Below are 21751 nucleotides of genomic sequence, written 5' to 3'. Positions count from 1 at the left end.
CTTGCTGAGTGGCATTCATTATTGTTGTTGCGTGTTTTTGTGTGCTGTCGCGAGAATGTCTGAGCTTGAATTAGAACAACGGACAAACATTAAATTTCTTGCTAAACTTGGCAAGAGTGGAAGTGAAATCAGGGCCATATTAGTCCAAGTTTATGGGAATAATGCCATGAAGAAAACGGCAGTGTACCAATGGATTAAACGTTCTTTTCTGAGGGGAGAGAATGAGTCACTGATGAAGAGAGGTCACGGCAGCCAGTAACGAACAGAACTGACAAAAACATAGCAAAAAATCATCGAATTGTGCATCAAAATCGTCAGCTGACTGTGAGAAGCATAGCAGACTACGTAAACATTGATAGAGAAATAGGAAAATCTTACTTGAAAATCTTGACATGAGAAAGGTGTGTGCAAAAATGATCCCAAAGGAGCTCACCAATGAACAAAAGCAAAGGAGAGTTGACGTTTGCCAAGACCTTTTTGTGAGGCAAGATGATGTTTTGGGCCATGTTATCACTGGTGATGAAACATGGGTGTAGCAATAGGACCCTGAAACAAAGCATCAAAGTGCACAAGGGAAATCAGCCAATTTTCCACGACCAAAAAAGTTCTGTCAGTCCAAATCAAGAGTCAAAATGATGTTGCTAACATTTTTTAATATTGGAGGCATTTTCATTATGAATTAGTACCAACTGGACAAACAGTTAACCAAGTTTACTATTTGGAAGTGCTAAAAAGGCTGCATAAAAAACTTAGATGAAAAAGACCTGAACTTTTCGCCAACAATTCATGGCTTTTGCGTCACGAAAATGCACCAGCTCACATGGCACTATCTGTGAGGGAGTTTTTAGCCCGTAAACAAATAACTATTGGGACACCCTCCCTACTCACCTGATCTGGCCCCCGATGACTTTTTTCTTTACCTGAAGATAACGAAATATTGAAAGGAAGACATTTTGATGACATCCAGGACATCAAGGGAAATACGATGACAGCTCTGATGGTCATTCCAGAAAAAGAGTTCCAAAATTGTTTTGAAGGGTGGACTAGGCGCTGGTGTTGTTGCATAGCTTCCCAAGGGGAGTACTTCGAAGGTGACTGTAGTGATATTCAGCAATGAGTGATGTAGCACTTTTTCTGGGATGAGTTCATGAAATTAATTGTTACACCTTGTATAAATGCTTTAAAACCAGACTCGATGTTAAGTAAAGTGGGATCTTAGGTAACACTGCGATGTTGAGATTGTTGAAAAAAAGCATCCCACCAGTCTGGCTCATGTCAGAATATTGGGTGGAAGGTCTTGTCCATAATGATAGTTCTCAAGTTCTCTGGAAGTAAGCAAGGTGCTCCTGACTAAAAAATCCTCTTCAGAACATGAAAGTTGCGGGACTTCCGGAAAAATGGCGGCGTGAGGTGAGCCTCTGTAAAGCTCCCCTGGAATTTACAAAGAATCGAACAACAAAAACTCCACAAAGGACTCCCTGCACAGCAGACAGGCAAGACGAACAGGCCCACTACCGACTGAAATCACCTACAGGTGGAAGATTCGCGCGAGTGGAGGGAGGAGGAAAGGGAGAAGTGTGCAGAGACGGAGCTGCACGGGCGCAGGACGCAGACTTCGCTCAGTGCACCGAGCTCACTGCTTCCCGGAGCTACCACAGCTGTGGGAGAGGGAAGAATTCGGACTGCTAGGGCTCCGCTTGTGGCCCACAGGGCTGAGGGGGCAGCATATAACACGGCTGAACCCAACGCTCACGGCAGAGACCTCAGAGAAAAGACTGAGGGAAAAAGGCTGAAAACGGTGGTTTAAGGCCGCACTGCCGAGCAGAGAACGGAGCCTTAGGCACTGAGACTAGCCGCCCCCTCCCTCCCCTCCCAGAGCTCGACCCGGCCCCACCTGCCCGGTGCTAGAAGCGAAACAGTAGCAGTGTCAGATCAAAACAACAGAAAATTTGCTGTTTTGAGAACTGTGGACCGCAAACACAAATTCACAGCCCAACTAGTTCCAGCAAAGGGAGAGAGCTGTGGAAGCAGGACCGCTGTGGTGGTGGTCGCCGCCATTGCTCTGGGCCACCTCTCACAACTCACCCCCCCTGACCCCACCTATCTGGGCGGATCCCTGCAGGAGTAAACAGAACTGCTGAAACATACGGGCTCTGAATCAGGAGCTGGAAGAGCTTTGGAACATCAAAAGCTCTCCATACCCACCGGGACACTGCGCCCTGTGACCTAGACGAACTATTAACAGAGGAGAAGCCCGTCTCCCAGGAATCCCCCATTGTGTGAGAAGTTGGAATAGTGCAGAGAAAACATAGCACTACCGTGTGGGAGAAGAAAATAAGTTGCAGTTGGAGAAATAATAAAACATTCTACCAACAAGTACTGGCAAACAAAAGAAAGACCGCTTCTATCAACCTGTTGCAGAAGTCACTCCTGTAGATGTCTAGGAAGAGAAATAGTAAACCAGTAATCGCCATGAATAACCAAGGCAACAAGATAGCTCAGAAAGAAAGTGAAAAATCTCCAGAGAAGGCACTTAAAGATACAGAAATATGTGACTTAAATGACAGAGAATTCAAGATTGCAGTTCTGAAAAACTCAACGAGATACAAGAAAACACAGATAGGCAGTTAAATGAACTCAGAAACTCAATCAAAGAACAGCATGAGCATTTTACGAAAGAGATTGAAATCTTAAAAAGAACCAAATAGAATTTCTGGAGATTAAGAACTCAATAGAAGAAATTAAGAATGAAATAACCAGCTTAGGTAGTAGAGTTGACCAGATGGAGCAAAGAATCAGTGACATCGAAGATAGAAACCTGGAAATGACACAGATAGAAGAAGAAAGAGACTTGAGACTTAAAAGAAATGAAAGAACTCTACAAGAACTTTCTGACTCCATCAGAAAGAGCAATATAAGAATAATGGGCATACCAGAAGGAGAAGAAAGAGAGAAGGAACAGAGAATATATTCAAACAAATTGTCGATGAGAACTTCCCAAATTTGTGGACAGAACTGGACCCTCGAATCCAAGAAGCAAATAGAACACCTAGTTACCTCAATCCCAACAGGCCTTCTCCAAGGCACATTGTATTGAAGCTGTCTAAAATCAACGACAAAGAAAGAATCCTCAAGGCAGCCAGGGAAAAGAAGACGGTAACTTACAAAGGAAAGCCCATTAGATTATCATCAGATTTTTCAGCAGAAACTCTACAAGCCAGGAGGAGTGGAACCAAATATTCAAACTATTGAAAGAGAGAAATCATGAGCCAAGAATAATATATCCAGCAAAGATATCCTTTAGATATGAAGGAGGAATAAAGACCTTTCCAGACATACAGAAGCTGAGGGAATTTTCTAATACACGACCTGCACTACAAGAAATACTAAAGGAGGCTATTCGACCACCATCAACAGGGACAATTTGTGGCAACCAAAACTCAAAAAGGGGAGAGTAAAGGCCTGAACGGAATATGGGAATGGAGAAAGTAAGCGTGCTGAAGAAAATGGAATACTCTAAATATCAAACTTTCTTTTACATAAACTTAAGGGTAACCACTCAAAATAAATCCAGAATTGAAATATATACTGAAATAAAAGAAGAAACAGAGGGAAACATCATAGAATACCACCACACAGAAATAATAGACAACAACAAAAGGCAAAGAAACAATGGAGACACAGCCTTACCAGAAAACTAAAGATAGAATGACAGGAAATCCTCACATATCAATAATCACCCTAAATGTAAATGGACTGAACTCACCAATAAAAAGGCACAGAGTAGCAGATTGGATCAAAAACTAAACCCAACCATATGCTGTCTCCAAGAGACACATCTCAGCTACAAGGACAAGCATAGACTCAAAGTGAAAGGGTGGAAATTGACACTCCAAGCAAATGGTACCCAGAGAAAATCAGGTGTAGCCATAATGATATCAGATGAAACAGACTTCAAGGTGAAAAAGATAACAAGAGACAAAGATGGACATTTCATAATGGTGAAGGGACTGTACAACAAGAAGACATAACAGTCATCAATATTTATGCCCCCAATCAGGGAGCACCGAAATACACCAAGCAACTACTAACAGAACTAAAGGGAGAAATTGACCAAAACACAATTATACTAGGGGACTTAAATACATCATTGACAGCTATGGATAGATCATCCAAACAGAAAATAAATAACGAAATAGTAGCCCTAAATGACACATTAGATGAAATGGACATAATTGACATTTATAGAGCACTTCATCCTAAAACATCAGACTATACATTCTTTTCTAGTGTACATGGAACATTCTCAAGGATAGACCATATATTGGGACATAAAATCAGTCTCAACAAATTTAAGAAGATTGAAATCATACCATGCATATTCTCTGATCACAAGGCTTTGCAATTGGATATCAACTGTAAAAAGAAAGCAGGGAAAAATACAAATACATGGAGATTAAACAACATACTTTTAAAGAAGGACTGGGTCAAAGAAGAAATTAGAGGAGAGATCAAAAGATACATAGAAACAAATGACAATGAAAATACATCCTACCAAAATTTTTGGGATGCAGCGAAAGCAGTTTTAAGAGGGAAATTTATCTCATTACAAGCCTATCTCAAGAAACAAGAAAACTCCCAAATAAATAACCTCATGTTACACCTTAAAGAACTAGAAAAAGAAGAACAAGTAAAACCCAAGGTCAGCAGAAGAAAGGAAATAACAAAAATTAGAGCAGAACTAAATGAAATAGAGAACAAAAAGACAATAGAAAAAATTAATGTGACAAAGAGCTGGTTCTTTGAAAAGATTAACAAAATTGACAAACCCTTGTCTAGACTTACTAAGATAAAAAGAGAGAAGACACTGATTAACAAAATCAGAAACGTAAAAGGGGAAGTTATCACGGACACCACAAAAATACAAAGGATCATCCAAGAATACTATGAAGGAATATATGCCACCAAATTCAACAACCTAGAAGAAATGGACAAGTTCTTAGAAACATATAGCCTGCCAAGGCTGAACCATGAAGAACTGGAAAATCTAAACAGACCGATCACCAGTAACGAAATTGAATCAGTCATCCAAAACCTTTTCAAAAGCAAAAGTCCGGGGGACCAGATGGCTTCACTAGTGAATTCTACCAAACCTTCAAAGAGGATCTAATACGAATCCTGCTCAAACTCTTCTAAAAAATTGAAGAAGAGACAGTACTCCCTAACTCATTTTATGAGGCCAACATTACCCTGATACCAAAACCTGGTAAGGACAACACAAAAAAAGAAAACTACAGACCAATATCTCTAATGAATACCGATGCAAAAATCCTAAATAAAATTCTAGCAAATCGAATACAACAATGCATTAAAAAGATTATTCATCACGACCAAGTGGGGTTCATCCCGGGGCACAAGGATGGTTCAACATACGAATCCATCAATGTGATACATCACATAAACAAAATAAAGGACAAAAATCATATGATTATATCAATTGATGCAGAAAAAGCATTTGACAAGATACAACATCCATTTATGATTAAAACACTTAATAAAATGGGTATAGAAGGAAAATACCTTAACATAATAAAGGCCATATATGACAAGCCCTCTGCTAATCTCATAATTAATGGAGAAAACTGAAGCCCTTTGCTCTCGTTCAGGAACACGACAGGGATGTCCCCTATCACCTCTGCTTTTCAACATAGTGTTGGAAGTCCTTGCCAGAGCAATCAGGCAAGAGAAAGAAATAAAAGGCATCAAATTGGGAATGAAGAAGTTAAATTATCACTCTTTGCAGATGACATGATGCTATATATAGAAAACCCTAAAGACTCCACCAAAAAGCTATTAGAAACAATCAACGAATACAGTAAAGTTGCGGCTACAAAATCAACGCACAAAAGTCCATTGCCTTCCTATATACTAACAATGAAATCTCAGAAAAAGAAATACAAAAACAATTCCTTTTGCAATTGCAGCAAAAAGAATAAAATACCTAGGAATAAACTTAACCAAGGATGTGAAAGACCTATATACTGAAAACTATAAGACATTTTTGAAAGAAATGGAAGAAGACCGAAAGAAATGGAAAGACATTCCTGCTCATGGATTGGAAGAATCAACATAGTTAAAATGGCCATATTACCCAAAGCAATATACAGATTCAATGCAATCCCCATCAAAATCCCAACGGCATATTTTAAAGAAATAGAACAAAAAAATCATCAGGTTTGTTTGGAACCACAAAAGACTCTGAATAACCAAAGCAATCTTAAGAAAAAGGAACATTGCTGGAGGTATCACACTACCCGACTTTGGCTTGTACTACAGGGCTACAATAATCAAAACAGCATGGTATTGGCAGAAAAACAGACGCATAGACCAATGGAATAGAATTGAGAACCCAGAAATAAAACCACACAAATATGGACAGATAATTTTTGACAAAGAAGCTAAAAACATACAATGGAGCAAAGACAGCCTCTTCAATAAATGGTGCTGGGAGAATTGGATAGCCACGTGCAAAAGAATGAAACTGGACTGCTATTTGTCACCATGTACCAAAGTTAATTCAAAATGGATCAAAGACTTAAGCATAAGACCTGACACAATAAACTGCATAGAAGAAAACATAGGTACTAAACTTATGGACCTTGGGTTCAAAGAGCATTTTATGAACTTGACTCCAAAGGCAATGGAAGTAAAAGCTAAAATAAACGAATGGGACTATATGAAACTTAAAAGCTTCTGCACAGCAAAAGAAACCATTGACAAAATAAAGAGGCCACCAACTGAATGGGAGAAGATTTTTGCAAACAGTGCCTCCGATAAGGGGCTAGTATCCAGAATATACAAGGAACTCATGCAACTCAACAACAAAAAACAAACAACCCAATTGAAAAATGGGCAGAGGACTTGAAGAGACATTTCTCCAAAGAGGACATACAAATGGCAAATAGACATATGAAAAAATGCTCAACATCACTAATCATCAGAGAAATGCAAATCAAAACCACAATGAGATATCACCTCACCCCAGTCAGAATGGCTATCATCAACAAGACAAATAGTAACAAATGTTGGAGAGGCTGTGGAGAAAAAGGAACCCTCATACACTGTTGGTGGGAATGCAGACTGGTGCAGCCGTTATGGAAGGCAGTGTGGAGGTTCCTCAAAGAATTACGAATAGAATTGCCATATGACCCAGCAATCCCTCTCCTGGGTATCTACCCCAAAAATCTGAAAACATTTAGAGATAAAGACACGTGTGCTCCAATGTTCATTGCAGCTTTGTTTATGGTGGCCAAGACATGGAAACAACCAAAATGTCCTTCGATAGATGAATGGATAAAGAAGTTGTGGTATATATACACAATGGAGTACTATTCGGCGGTAAGAAATGATGATATAGGAACATTTGTGACAACATGGATGGATCTTGAGAGCGTAATGCTGAGCGAAACAAGTCAGAGAGAAAAAGCAGAGAACCATGTGATTTCACTGATATGTGGTATATAAACCAGAAACAGCAAAAGAACAAGACAAACAAATGAGAAACAGAAACTCATAGACACAGACAATAGTTTAGTGGTTGCCAGAGGGTAAGGGGGGCGGGGGTTGGGGGGTGGGAGATGAGGGTAAGGGGGATTGAATATATGGTGATGGAAGGAGAACTGACTCTGTGTGATGAACACACAATGGGATTTATAGATGATGTAATACAGAATTGTACACCTGAAATCTATGTAATTTTACTAACAATTGTGACCCCAATAAATTTAATAAAAAAAGAAAGAAAAAAGAACAACAACAAAAAAAAGAACATGAAAGTTGCATGTTCCTTGGCTTCAAATCAATTTCGAAAGCCTATATACTTGACCTGAGGACTACTTATTTCCCAAGATATGTACGTTAAGTCTTTTAATGTTTTCAAATTTCCTGCCTCCTTTAAATTATTTTCAAAGATTTTTAAGAGCTTTAAAGGAGAAATAGCACAATTGGCTGATTACCTAGATAATGTGTGGGAAGTAATTCAACCTCTCTAGTAATCACATAAATCCAAAGGAACATAATAACAATATACCATTTTCATCATTCAAATTACTGATGTGTTCTTTTTGCCTTTGGCTTCTTAAAACATTTTAAGAAAGGTGATACTTGGTGTTGGGAAGTATGTAACAAGACAAGCACTCTGACACAATGCTGGTGAGAGCGAAATTGCTAGAATGAAAGATTCATTTTGTTCACCAATTTATTTAAGCCCCTAGACCATGTCTGCCATGTAGTAGGTGACCAATAAATATTTGTTAAATTGAAGTACATTGTGAGTGGGTCCTTTCAGCAACATACATTAAGAGTCTTAAATTATTCATAACCCGTGACCAAGGAATCTAACTTCCAGAAATTTTTGCTAGGGAAATACTGAGGGATATGAACAGAGATTTGCATAGAAAAATCACAAAGCATGATATAATAGCAAAAACCTGGAAACCACCTAAGTATCCAAGGAAGCTCCCCATCTCACTCATAGTAAAAGCCCAAAGTCCTACAAGGCCCTACAGGATTTGATCCATCCCACCCTACCCTTACCTTTAGGACTCTAGGACCTTGTTTCCCACTTCATTCCATTACTATACTCTAGTCACAGTGACCTCTTTGCTGGCCTTCAAACAATCAGGTATGTTCCAGTTCCTCTGTACCGGTGATTTCTTTTGTTGGAATGCTCTTCCCCAAATATTCTTATGTATCATTCGCTCACTGCTTTCAAGTCTCAAAACATCCTCCCCCTACTCTCCATTCCTTTACCCAGCTTTTTTCCCCCATTGCATTTACTGCTGCTTTTTTTTTTTTTTTTTTCAGTGCTGCTTTTTTAAAAAATTAGTTTTAGGTGAACAAAACAATGTAATAATTAGACATTTACACCCCTCAAAAAGTGATAACTCCCCTACCCCAATGTACTACCCCTCTGACATCATATATAGTTGTTATAATTCCATTGACTCTATTCCCCATGCTGTACTCCACATCCTGTGACTATATATATATATATATATATATATATATATATATATATATATATATATATATATATATATAAAATTATAGTTGACATACTGTATTATTCAGCCTCAGCTTCAGGTATACAGCGCAGTGGTCAAGCCTCTACACCATCCATGAAGTGGTTTCTCTAATAAGACAAGTGCCCATCTGACACCTTGTGGAATCTTTACATTATTGATTATATTCCCCAAACTGTCTTTCATATCCTCATGGCAATATTGTGGCTACCAATTTGTATTTCTAATCCCCTCACCTTCTCCCCTATCCCAACCCCCTCCCATCTAGCAACCCTCAGTTTTTTCTCTATATCTCTGAGACTATTTCTACTTAGTTTGGTCATTTATTCTGTTCCTTAAGTTCCACATATAAGTGAGATCCTATGGTATTTGCCTTTCTCCGTCTGACTTATTTCACTTAGCATACTATTCTCTAGGTCCATCCAGATCATTGCAAATGGTAAGATGTCATCATTCTTCTTTATGGCTGAGTAATACTCCATTGTATAATTGCAGCACAGTTTCTTAATCCAGTCGTCTACCAATGGGTATTTCAGTTGTTTCCATGTTTTTGCTATTGTGAATAGCACTGCAATAAATATAGGGGTGCATATTTTTTTTTAATTAGCATTTTGGAATTCTCTGGATAGATACCTATGAGTGGAATGGCTGGGTCATAAGGTAGTTCCATTTTCTGTTTTTTGAGATACCTCCATACTGTTTTCCATAGTGGCTGCACCAATCTGCAAGCCCACCAACAGTGCACAAGCGTTCCCTTTTCTCCACATCCTCGCCAGCACTTGTTGCTTGCTGATTTATTGATGATAGCGATTCTGATTAGAGTGAGGTGGTATCTCATTGTGGTTTTTATTTGCATTTCTCTAATGATTAGTGAGGTTGAGCATTTTTTTGTATGTCTGCTGGCCATCTATATGTCTTCTTTTTTTAAAAAAAACTTTATTAGGGTGACAATTGTTAGTAAAATTACATAGATTTCAGGTGTACAAATGTCTTCTTAATATACAGTATAATTTCCTCACTTTGGGGTTATCTCCTCCAACTTGAATATAAGCTATAAGAGAACAGAGATTTTGTCTGTTTCACTCACTGCTATATCCTCTGTACTTAGAATACTGGCTGGCATATAGTAGGTGTTCAATAAATACTTGTGGACTTGAATTGATTAGAATATGAAAAACCATTATGTTAAATATACATGTACAGAAAAAAAATCGGAAGGAAATACACCTAAAAGCTAATATCAGTTATCTCTGGGTTGTATGATTATGGGTATTTTTTGCTTTCTTTTTTGTACAGTGAGCATAGATTACTTTTATTATTGTAAAAAGCAATACAAAGTTCAAACTTTTAAAGGATAAAAAAACAAAACACTAAAGTTGCCAACTATGTCTCAAACAATAGAAGTATATGGATTTCATATTTTCAATTCCAGAGACTACAGTAGACAACGCTTGGTAATGAAATTTTAAAGAGACTCAAAAGGAGCCTGTCCATCCACATCCACTTGACCATCCTCTATTGAGCTCCATGCTAGGCTCTGTGGCAGATGCTAGGGATGCAAAGTCTTTCCCTTCAAGGAAGAACCTCACCATGTAGCAAGAGGAGACAGACAGTCAAAGGTAATAGATGCTGTGGTGAGGTCTGCACACGGTCAGGGAGAGGTAAGCAAAGGAAGGATGGGGGGGGTCTGATCTAGGAATAGGAGGTAACATTTGAGCTCAGTCTTTAAAATCTTTACCAGGTGGACAAAAAAGGGATGAGTTTTCTGGGGAAACCAATGGTTCTCAAACTTTAGTGAGGATCATAATAATCTGGAGTGGGGAGGGTATTTATTAAAATGTCTATTCCTAGGATAAGCCACCAAAGATTCTGATCCATTAAGTCTAAGGTAAAGCCTGGAAATAGCTATCATTGTTTGAGCACTTATTATGTGCTAGGGATTATGCTAAGTGAGATAAATCAGACAGAGAAAGATAAATACTGTATGATATCACTCATATGTGGAATCTGAAAAATCCAAACTTCGAAAAACAGAGTAAAATGGTGGTTACCAGGGGATGGGATGTGGGGAATATGACAGATGTTGTTTAAGAGTATGAACTTGTCAAGAGTAGTAAATAAGCCCTAGAGATTTAATGTACAGTACAGTGATTATGGAAAACAATATTCTATTATGATCAAACTGGCTAAGAGACTAGACCTTAATTATCCCAACCACTAAAAAGAAATGATAATCATGCTATGTGATATAGGTGCTATCACTACAAAATGGCAATCATATTACATACACAAATTTATCAAATTAACATCTTGTATATTTTAAATATACACAATGTTGGTATGTCAAATATATTTCAACAAAAAATTAAATAAGCCCTTTGTATGGAGTAACTCATATATGCTTCATAAAACACTGTGAGACAATTGGTTATGTTATTCCCAGTTCACAGCTGAAGAAACTTAGGTATAGAGAAGTTAAGGAACTTGCCCACTGTCACAGAGTTAGTAAGGTGGCGATGTCAGAACACAAATGTAATTAGTGTGGCTCCAACGCTTGTCTTCTCAGTATTTAGCTATTTCATCTCTAGTTCCAACAAGTGCACAAGCACCCAGGTGATTCTAATCCAGGTAAGAAACACCAAAGATAGAGGAAGCAATCCGAGCAAAGGCATAGTGGTGCCAAACAGCATGCCCCATTCTGTGGAAACACTTTAATGACTCCCCAATGTCAGTGAAGTTAAGTCCAGGGTTCTTAGTATGGTTATCACAGTGGTGGGCTACCCCAATTTCACCTCCTACTGCCACTTCTGAGACACAGGCACTAACTCATGTCCCCTGCTCCCTAATTACTGAAAGTGTTAGTGGCTAACAGCTTGCAACAAATCTTCCTCCTGAGATCGGGGCCAAAGAGAGCTTCCTGGTCCAAAGTCACATCTCCTTCTTAAGGGACCCTGCTGGCAATGAATGATCAATACAGGAGTATAAAGTCCTGTTCCCATTGCCCCAACTGAGGATGACTCTATGGGGCCAGCCCAGCCTTGGAGCTCCCGGTGGGATTGACTGAAGCTGTGTTGTGACTGCACTGTAGCTCAACTTCTCCCATTACCTGACTCTGCTTCCTTGCCTTACCTTCAGGTGTAGATCCCAAGAGCACTCCCCAATAAAATTCCTACATACTAACTTCCATTGCATAGTCTGTTTTCCCAGGAAGCCCAACCCAGTACTCTAACCTTCCATGATCTGGCCTCACCCTACTTGTCCAGCTTTATCTCTTTCTACTTCTTCCTTACTCCCAACACTGCAACTATCCCAAAGCTGGGAGTGACAAGGCCAACATCGTAGCTAATGTGTATTTATTGAATGCTACAAACACTTTACATATATTGCCTCATTTATCTCACAGTGAGTTAGGTTCTACTATCACCTTCTTTTTTATAGATGAGGAAACTGATACACAGAGGGGTTAAGCTACTTGCCCAAAGCCACATAGTTAGTAAGAGACAGAGCTGGGATTTAAACCCAGATGTCTAGTTTCAGAGGCTCAGGCTTTACATGACATCACTTTACTTTTTAAAAGTATCATGCTAGGATTTCCGGTCAAGAAGGCAGAGTAGTTAAACACTGTGCTTGCCTCCTCTCATGACCACATCAAAATTACAGCTAAACTACAGAAGAATCATCATTGAGAATTGTCTGAAGTTTAGCTGAACAGAAGTCCTGTAACTAAGGATATACAGAAGAAGCCATGTGGAGACTGGTAGATGTAGAATGTTGAACGGACTGGTTCCACTCCCACATATTAAAAATGGTGAGAGGTATCTCAGCTGCAGAGGTCTCCCTGAGGAGCAAGTAGTGCCAGACCAACACTAGGCTCCCCGGTGCATGGTTTAAGTGCTGGAGAGAAGTCCCCACAATGTCTGGCTGTGAAAACCAGAAGAGACTGTGGCTGAGTGAGATGGAAGATGGCTGCAGTCCTAGGGGCTCCTCTTACAGGGCCTGCACACAAACTTACTCACTGACAGACTCACTCACTCTGAACTCCAGCACTGGGACAGCAGCTTGAAAGGCACTGAGGATACATGGCGGAGGAACTGAGTTGTCTGACTTCAGGATAAGAGCTGGAAAGGCAGCTTTCTCCCAGACAGAAGTGCTGGTATAATCCATTGTTTCTTTGTTGAGCCTTCCACCCTCCTGGTGTGCAGACCCCAGTGGCTGCCATACCTGAGTCTCCATCAACCTGGCTAACACTGTTCGTTCACCCTTCCCTGCTGATTCCCTGAGACTACATCCCACACAATTTTCAGGCACATCCAAGCCACTTCCAGTGGCTTTTCCATACAAATGGCATGTCTTGGCTTGTGCTTCAGACTTTCCTAAAATCTCTCAAAGATTCCCAAAACTCAAACAAACAGCATCTGGCTGTAGCATGTCCCCTACCACTTGCTGAGCAACCCCAAGCCTGGCACTAGTGGCAGCCAGCCTCGGTTCAAGGCTTTGCCTCTCAAGGCACCTTCAAGCCCAGAGCAGGTGACAACCATCTATGGATTGCTTTGTGGCTCTTATCAGGTGGCTCTGGTTAGGGCACAGGCTGCAGCTGAACTTGACCTGTGGTGGGGCTCCTCCCAGGAGATGCATGGGCTGTCATGCCCAGTTTCCACCTTCAGACAGAGCTGGAACACCAACCACCTGCCTCTGAGGATGACACACCCAAAGGACAAACTGCAGGCATTAGAGCCCTGCTAAAGCAAATCTTACTCTACAGAGTGAGCATCTGCACAACAGCTCCTCCACTGCAGTTATAGCCAGACCTCATAAGCAATCAGCCCAACGGTCAATCTCTCACATTGACATGGAAATAGCAACCATGGATCAACTACAATACGAGGGCACACACAACTCACACAGGGATACACTTGGAGCATCCATTTCAAGTGACCAGGGAGATTGTACCACTGGGCCCCACAGGACATCTATTACATAAGGCCACTCTACTAAGACTGGGTGACATGGCAGCCCTGCCTAATACATAGAAACAAGCACAGGGAGGAAGCCAAAATGGGGAGACAAAGAAACATGTCCCAAATGAAAGAACAGAAAAAGCTCCAGAAGAAGAACTAAACAAAATGGAGACAAGCAATTTACAAGATGCAAAGGTCAAAACACTGGATGCTCAATAATCTCAGGGAGAACTTCAACAAAGAGATAGGAAACATAAAAATGGAGATAGAAAACATAAAAAAGAACCAGTAAGAAATGAACAATAGAATAAGTGAAATCAATAATACATTAGAGGAAATCAACAGTAGATTAGATGAAACAAATAAATGAATCAGCAATTTAGAACCTGAGGTAGCAGAAAATACCCAATCAGAATAGCAAAAAGAAAAAATAATCCAAAAAAATCAGGAGAGTTCAAGGGGCCTCTGGGATGACATCAAGTATACCATCATTCACATCACAGGGGTGCCAGAAGGAGAAGAGAAAGAGAAAGGAATTAAAAACTTATTTAAAGAAATAATAATGGAAAACTTCCCTAACCTGGTGAAGGAAATAGACACATAAGCCCAAGAAGTACAGAGAGTCTGAAAAAAAATGAACCAAAAGAGGCCCACATCAAGTGACATTATAATTAAAATGCCAAAGGTTAAAGACAAAGAGAGAATCTTAAAAGCAGTTAGTTAGCTACAAGGGAGTTCCCATAAGGCTGTCAGCTGATTTCTCAACAGAAACTTTGCAGGCCAGAAGGGATTGGCAGGAAATATTCAAAGTGATGAAAAGAAAGAACCTATAACCAAGAGTACTCTACCCAGAAAAACTATCATTTAGAATCAAAGGAAAGTTAAACAGCTACCCATACAAGAAAAAGCTAAAGAAATTCATTACCACCAAGCCAGTATTACAAGAAGTGATAAAGGGACTTTTTAAAGAAGAGAATAAGGAGGAAAACTAACAAAAGAAGATAAAAAATATGAATAATAATATGGCAATAACCATGTACCTATCAATAATCACTTTAAATGTAAAGGGATTAAATGCTCCCATCAAAAGATATAGGCTAAATGAATGAATAAGAAAACAAGACCCATACATATGTTGTCTACAAGAGACTCACCTCAGATCGAAATACACACACAGACTGAAAGTAAAATGATGGTAAAAGATATTTCATGCAAATGGAAACGAGAAAAAAAAACTGGGGTAGCAATACTTATATCAGGCAAAATAGACTTTAAAATGAAGACTACAATAAGACACAAAGAAGGACATCACATAATGATAAAGGGATCAATTCAACAAGAGGGCATAACACTAGAAAACATCTAAATGCCCAACATAGGAGCAACTATATATAAAACAAATATTGACTGACATATAAGGAAAGATTTACAGTAGCACAATCATAGTAGGGGACTTTAACTCTCCATTGACACCAATGGACATATCTTACAGACAGAAAATTAACAAGGAAAAAAAAGTCTTATATGATACACTAGACCAGAAAGATTTAATTGATATTTTTAGAGCATTTCACCCCAAAGAAGCAAAATGTGCATTCTTTTCAAGGGCATATGGAACACTTTCCAACATAAGCCACAAGTTAGGCCAAAAAAACAAGTCTCAATAAATTTAAGAAGCCTGAAATCATATAAAGCATCTTCTCCTACCACAATAGTATTAAACTAGAAGTCAATTAATTAAAACAAGCAAGCGAACAAACAAACAAAGAAACAAACAAAAAAACCCTGAAAAACACAAGAACACTTGGAGGCTAAATAACATGCAACTAAACATTGAATGGCTAACAAAGAGATCAAAGAAGAAATCAAAAGATACCATGAGACAAATGAAAATGAAAACAAAATGACAAGAGACGTCATCAAAATGGCAGCATGAGGTAAGCCTCTGGAAATCTCCCCTGAAATTTACAATAAATTAAACAGCTATAACTTCACAAAGGACTCCCTGCACAGCAGACAGGCAAGGTGACGAGGCTCACTACTGAATTAACCTAAAGCTGGGCAAATTGCATGAGCAGGGGAAGAGGGAAGGAGAAGTTTGGAGACGGGGACCTAGCTCAGTGCTCCCAGCTCACTGTATCCTGGAACTAATGCAGCTGCAGGAGAGGGAAGAACCCGGACTGCTAGGACTCTGTTAATGGCCCACAGGGCTGAGGGAACAGCATATAACATGGTTGAACCCAATGCTCACGGCAGAGACCTCGGAGCAAAGACTGAGGGAAGAAGGCTGAACACGGTGGTTTAAGTCCTCTCTGCCAAGCAGAGAACAGAAGCCTTAGAACTGAGACTAGCCGCACCCTCCCTATCCTCCCAGAGTTCACCCTGCCCCCATCTGCCCAATGCTAGAAGTGGAACAGTAGGAGTGTCAGATCAAAAGAACAGAATATTTGCAGTTCTGAGAACTGTGGTCTGCAGCCCAACTAGTTCCCACAAAAGGGAGGGAGACACAGAAGCAGGACTGGCTGGGTGGTCCCCGCCATTGCTCTGGGCTACCTCTCACAACCTACCCCACCCTTGTTTCCATCTATCTGGGTAGATCCCTGCAGGAGTAAATAGAACTGCTGAAACACACAGACTCTGAATCTGGTGCAGGAAGAGCTTTGGACTTTCAAAAGCTCTCCCCATCCCCACAGGGACACGGTGCCCTATGACCCAGGCGAACTGTTAACCGAGGAGAAGCCCGCCTTCCAGGGAATCTCCCAATTGTGTGAGAAACTGGAATAGTGCAGAGAAAACATAACACTACAATGTGAGAGAGAAAAAAGGGCTGCAGTCGAAGAGAAAAAAAATATTTTACCAACACGTACTGGAAACTAAAAGAAACACCTCTTCCAAACAACCTGTTGCAGAACCCACTCCTGTAGATGTCTGGGAAGAGAAATAACAAATCAGTAATTGCCATGAATAACCAAGGCAACACGAAAGCTCAGAAAGAAAGTGAAAAGTCTCCAGAAAATGAACTTAAAGATATGGAAATATGTGACTTAAATGACAGAGAATTCAAGATTGCAGTTCTGAAAAACTCAATGAGATGCAAGAAAACACAGAAAGGCAGTTTAATGAACTCAGAAACACAATCAAAGAAAAAAAATGAGCATTTTACCAAAGAGATTGAAATTTAAAAAAGGAACCAAATAGAATTTCTGGAGATTAAGAACTCAATAAAAGAAAAGAAGAATGAAATAGCCAGTTTAGGTAGTAGAGTTGACCAGAGGGATGAAAGAATCAGTGACATCAAAGATAGAAATCTGAAAATGACACAAATGGAAGAAGAAAGAGACTTGAGACTTAAAATAAATGAAAGAACTCTACAAGAACTTTCTGACTCCATCAGAAAAAGCAATATAAGAATAATGGGAATTCCAGAAGGAGAGGAGAAAGAGAAGGGAACACAGAGTATATTCAAACAAATACTCAATGAGAACTTCCCAAACTTGTGGACAGAACTGGATCCTCAAATCCCAGAAGCAAATAGAACACCTAATTACCTCAACCCCAACAGGCCTTCTCCAAGGCACATTGTATTGAAGCTGTCAAAAACCAACGACAAAGAAAGAATCCTTAAGGCAGCCAAGGAAAAGAAGACGGTAACCTACAATGGAAAGCCCATATCATCAGATTTTTCAACAGAAACTCTGCAAGACAGGAGGGAGTGGAACCAAATATTCAAACTATTGAAAGAGAGAAACTATGAGCCAAGAATAATATATCCAGCAAAGATATCCTTTAGATATGAAGGAGGAATAAAGACCTTTCCAGACATACAGAAGCTGAGGGAATTTTCTAATACAGGACCTGCACTACAAGAAATACTAAAGGAGGCTATTCGACCACCATCAACAGGGACAATTTGTGGCAACCAAAACATAAAAGGGGAGAGTAAAGGCCTGAACCGAATATGGGAATGGAGAAAGTAAGCATGCTGAAGAAAATGGAATACTCTAAATATCAAACTTTCTTTTACATAAACTTAATGGTAACCACACAAAAAAAATCCAGAACAGAAATATATACTATAATAAAAGAAGAAACAGAGGGAAACATCATAGAATACTACCACACAGAAATAATAGACAACAACAAATAGGGAAAGAAACAATGGAGACACAGCCATACAAGAAAACTAATGATAGAATGACAATAATCCTCTCATATCAATAATCACTCTAAATGTAAATGGACTGAACTCACCAATAAAAAGGCACAGAGTAGCAGATTGGATCAAAAAACTAAACCCAACCATATGCTGTCTCCAAGAGACACATCTCAGCTACAAGGACAAGCATAGACTCAAAGTGAAAGGGTGGAAATTGACACTCCAAGCAAATGGTATCCAGAGAAAATCAGGTGTAGCCATACTGATATCAGATGAAACAGACTTCAGGGTGAAAAAGGTAACAAGAGACAAAGATGGACATTTCATAATGGTAAAGGGGACTATACAACAAGAAGACATAACAGTCATCAATATTTATGCCCCCAACCAGGGAGCACCGAAATATACCAAGCAACTACTAACAGAACTAAAGGGAGAAATTGACCAAAACACAATTATACTAGGGGACCTAAATACATCATTGACAGCTATGGATAGATCATCCAAACAGAAAATAAATAATGAAATAGCAGCCCTAAATGACACATTAGATGAAATGGACATAATTGACATTTATAGAGCACTTCATCCTAAAACATCAGACTATACATTTTTTTCTAGTGTACATGGAACATTCTCAAGGATAGACCATATATTGGGACATAAAACTAACCTCAGCAAATTTAAGAAGATTGAAATCATACCAAGCATATTCTCTGATCACAAGGCTTTGAAATTGGATATCAACTGCAAAAAGAAAGAAGGAAAAAACACAAATACATGTAGATTAAACAACATACTTTTAAAGAATGACCAGGTCAAATAAGAAATTAGAGGAGAGATCAAAAGATACATAGAAACAAATGACAATCAAAATACATCCTACCAAAAATTTTTGGATGCAACAAAAGAAGTTTTAAGAAGGAAATTTATATAATTACAGTCCTATCTCAAGAAACAAGAAAAATCCCAAATAAATAAACTCACATTACACCTTAAAGAACTAGAAAAAGAAGAACATATGAAACCTAAGTCAGCAGAACAAAGGAAATAATAAAAATCAGAGCAGAACTAAATGAAATAGAGAACAAACAGACAATAGAAAAATTAATGTGACAAAGAGCTGGTTCTTTGAAAAGATTAACAAAATTGACAAACCCTTGGCTAGACTCGCTAAGATAAAAAGAGAGAAGACACTAATCAACAAAATCAGAAATGAAAAAGGGGAAGTTATCACTGACACCACAGAAATACAAAGGATCATCCAAGAATACTATGAAGGACTATATGCCACCAAATTCAATAACCTAGAAGAAATGGACAAGTTATTAGAAACATATAGCCTTCCAAGGCTGAACCATGAAGAACTGGAAAATCTAAACAGACCGATCACCAGTAAGGAAATTGAATCAGTCATCCAAAACCTTCCCAAAAGCAAAAGTCCGGGACCAGATGGCTTCACTAGTGAATTCTACCAAACCTTCAAGAGGATCTAATACCAATCCTGCTCAAACTCTTCCAAAAAATTGAAGAAGAGACAGTACTCCCTAACTCATTTTATGAGGCCAACATTACCCTGATACCAAAACCTGGTAAGGACAACACAAAAAAAGAAAACTACAGACCAATATCTCTGATGAATACAGATGCAAAAATCCTAAACAAAATTCTAGCAAATCGAATGCAACAATGCATTCAAAAGATTATTTATCACGACCAAGTGGGGTTCATCCCCAGGGCACAAAGATGGTTCAACATCCGCAAATCCATCAATGTGATACATCACATAAACAAAATAAAGGACAAAAATCATATGATTATATCAATTGATGCAGAAAAAGCATTTGATAAGATACAACATCCATTTATGATTAAAAACACTTAATAAAATAGGTATGGAAGGAAAATACGTTAACATAATAAAGGCCATATATGACTAACCCTCAGCTAATCTCATAATTAACAGTGAAAAACTGAAGCCCTTTGCTCTATGTTCAGGAACACGAAAGGGCTGTCCCCTATCACCTCTGCTTTTCAACATAGTGTTGGAAGTCCTGTTAGAGCAATCAGTCAATAAAAAGAAATAAAAGGCATCCAAACTGGGAATGAAGAAGTTAAATTGTCACTCTTTGCAGATGACATGTTGTTGTATATAAAAAACCCTAAAAACTCCACCAAAAAGCTATTTGAAACAATTAACGAATACAGTAAAGTGGCCGGCTACAAAATTAACGTACAAAAGTCCATTGCATTCCTTTATACTAACAATGAAATCTCAGAAAAAGAAATAAAAAAAACTTCCTTTTGCAGTTGCAGCAAAAGAATAAAATACCTAGGAATAAACCTAACCAAGGATGTGAAAGACCTATATGCTGAAAACTACAGGACATTTTTAAAAGAAATTGAAGAAGACACAAAGAAATTGAAAGACATTCCGTGCTCATGGATTGGAAGAATCAACATAGTTAAAATGGCCATATTACCCAAAGCAATATACAGATTTAATGCAATCCCCATCAAAATCCCAATGGCATTTTTTAAAAGAAATAGAACAAAAAATCATCAGATTTGTTTGGAACCACAAAAGACCCCGAATAGCCAAAGCAATCTTAAGAAAAAAGAACAATACTGGAGGTATCACACTCCCTGACTTTAGCTTGTACTACAGGGCTACAATAATCAAAACAGCATGGTATTGGCAGAAAAACAGACACATAGACCAATGGAATAGAATTGAGAACCCAGAAATAAAACCACATAAATATGGACAGACAATTTTTGACAAAGAAGCTAAAAACATACAATGGAGGAAAGACAGCCTCTTCAATAAATGGTGCTGGGAGAATTGGATAAAACTGGACTGCTATCTGTCACCATGTACCAAAATTAATTCAAAATGGATCAAAGACTTAAGCATAAGACCTGACACAATAAACTGCATAGAAGAAAACATAGGTACTAAACTTATGTACCGTGGGTCCAAAGAGAATTTTATGAATTTGACTCCAAAGGCAATGGAAGTAAAAGCTAAAATAAACGAATGGGACTATATGAAACTGCACAGCAAAAGAAACCATTGACAAAATAAAGAGGCCACCAACTGAATGGGAGAAGATTTTTGCAAACAGTGCCTCCGATAAGGGGCTAATATCCAAAATATACAAGGAACTCATGCAAGTCAACGACAAAAAAACAAAAAGACCAATTGAAAAATGGGCAGAGGACCTGAAGAGACATTTCTCCAAAGACGACATACAAATGGCAAATAGACCTGTGAAAAAATGCTCAACATCACTAATCATCAGAGAAATGCAAATAAAAACCGCAATGAGCTATCACCTCACTCCAGTCAGAATGGCTATCATCGACAAGAGAAATAGTAACAAGTGTTGGAGAGGCTGTGGAAAAATGGAACCCTCATACATGTTGGTGGGACTACAGACTGGTGCAGCCGTTATGGAAGGCAGTGTGGGGGTTCCTCAAATAATTATGAATAGAATTGCCATATGACCCAGCAATCCCTCTCCTGGGTATCTACCCAAAAAATCTGAAAA

At 38.8% G+C, this 21751-nt stretch overlaps 1 long non-coding RNA gene across 1 annotated transcript in view; it reads right to left on the bottom strand.

Annotated features, from left to right (window-relative positions):
- Positions 1-234: 234 nt before the first annotated feature.
- Positions 235-21751, bottom strand: part of LOC141569606 (uncharacterized) — a 28695-nt gene continuing 7178 nt past the window's right edge. The window contains exon 3 of the long non-coding RNA XR_012493294.1: positions 235-546. This is a non-coding gene — a long non-coding RNA (uncharacterized LOC141569606). The remainder of the gene's footprint in view (positions 547-21751) is intronic.

This window comes from Rhinolophus sinicus, chromosome X (assembly GCF_036562045.2).
Source record: "Rhinolophus sinicus isolate RSC01 chromosome X, ASM3656204v1, whole genome shotgun sequence".
Classification (NCBI taxonomy): Eukaryota; Metazoa; Chordata; class Mammalia; order Chiroptera; family Rhinolophidae; genus Rhinolophus; species Rhinolophus sinicus.
Note: the sequence above shows the minus strand (reverse complement) of the source record. Positions and strands in the feature narration are given on the sequence as shown.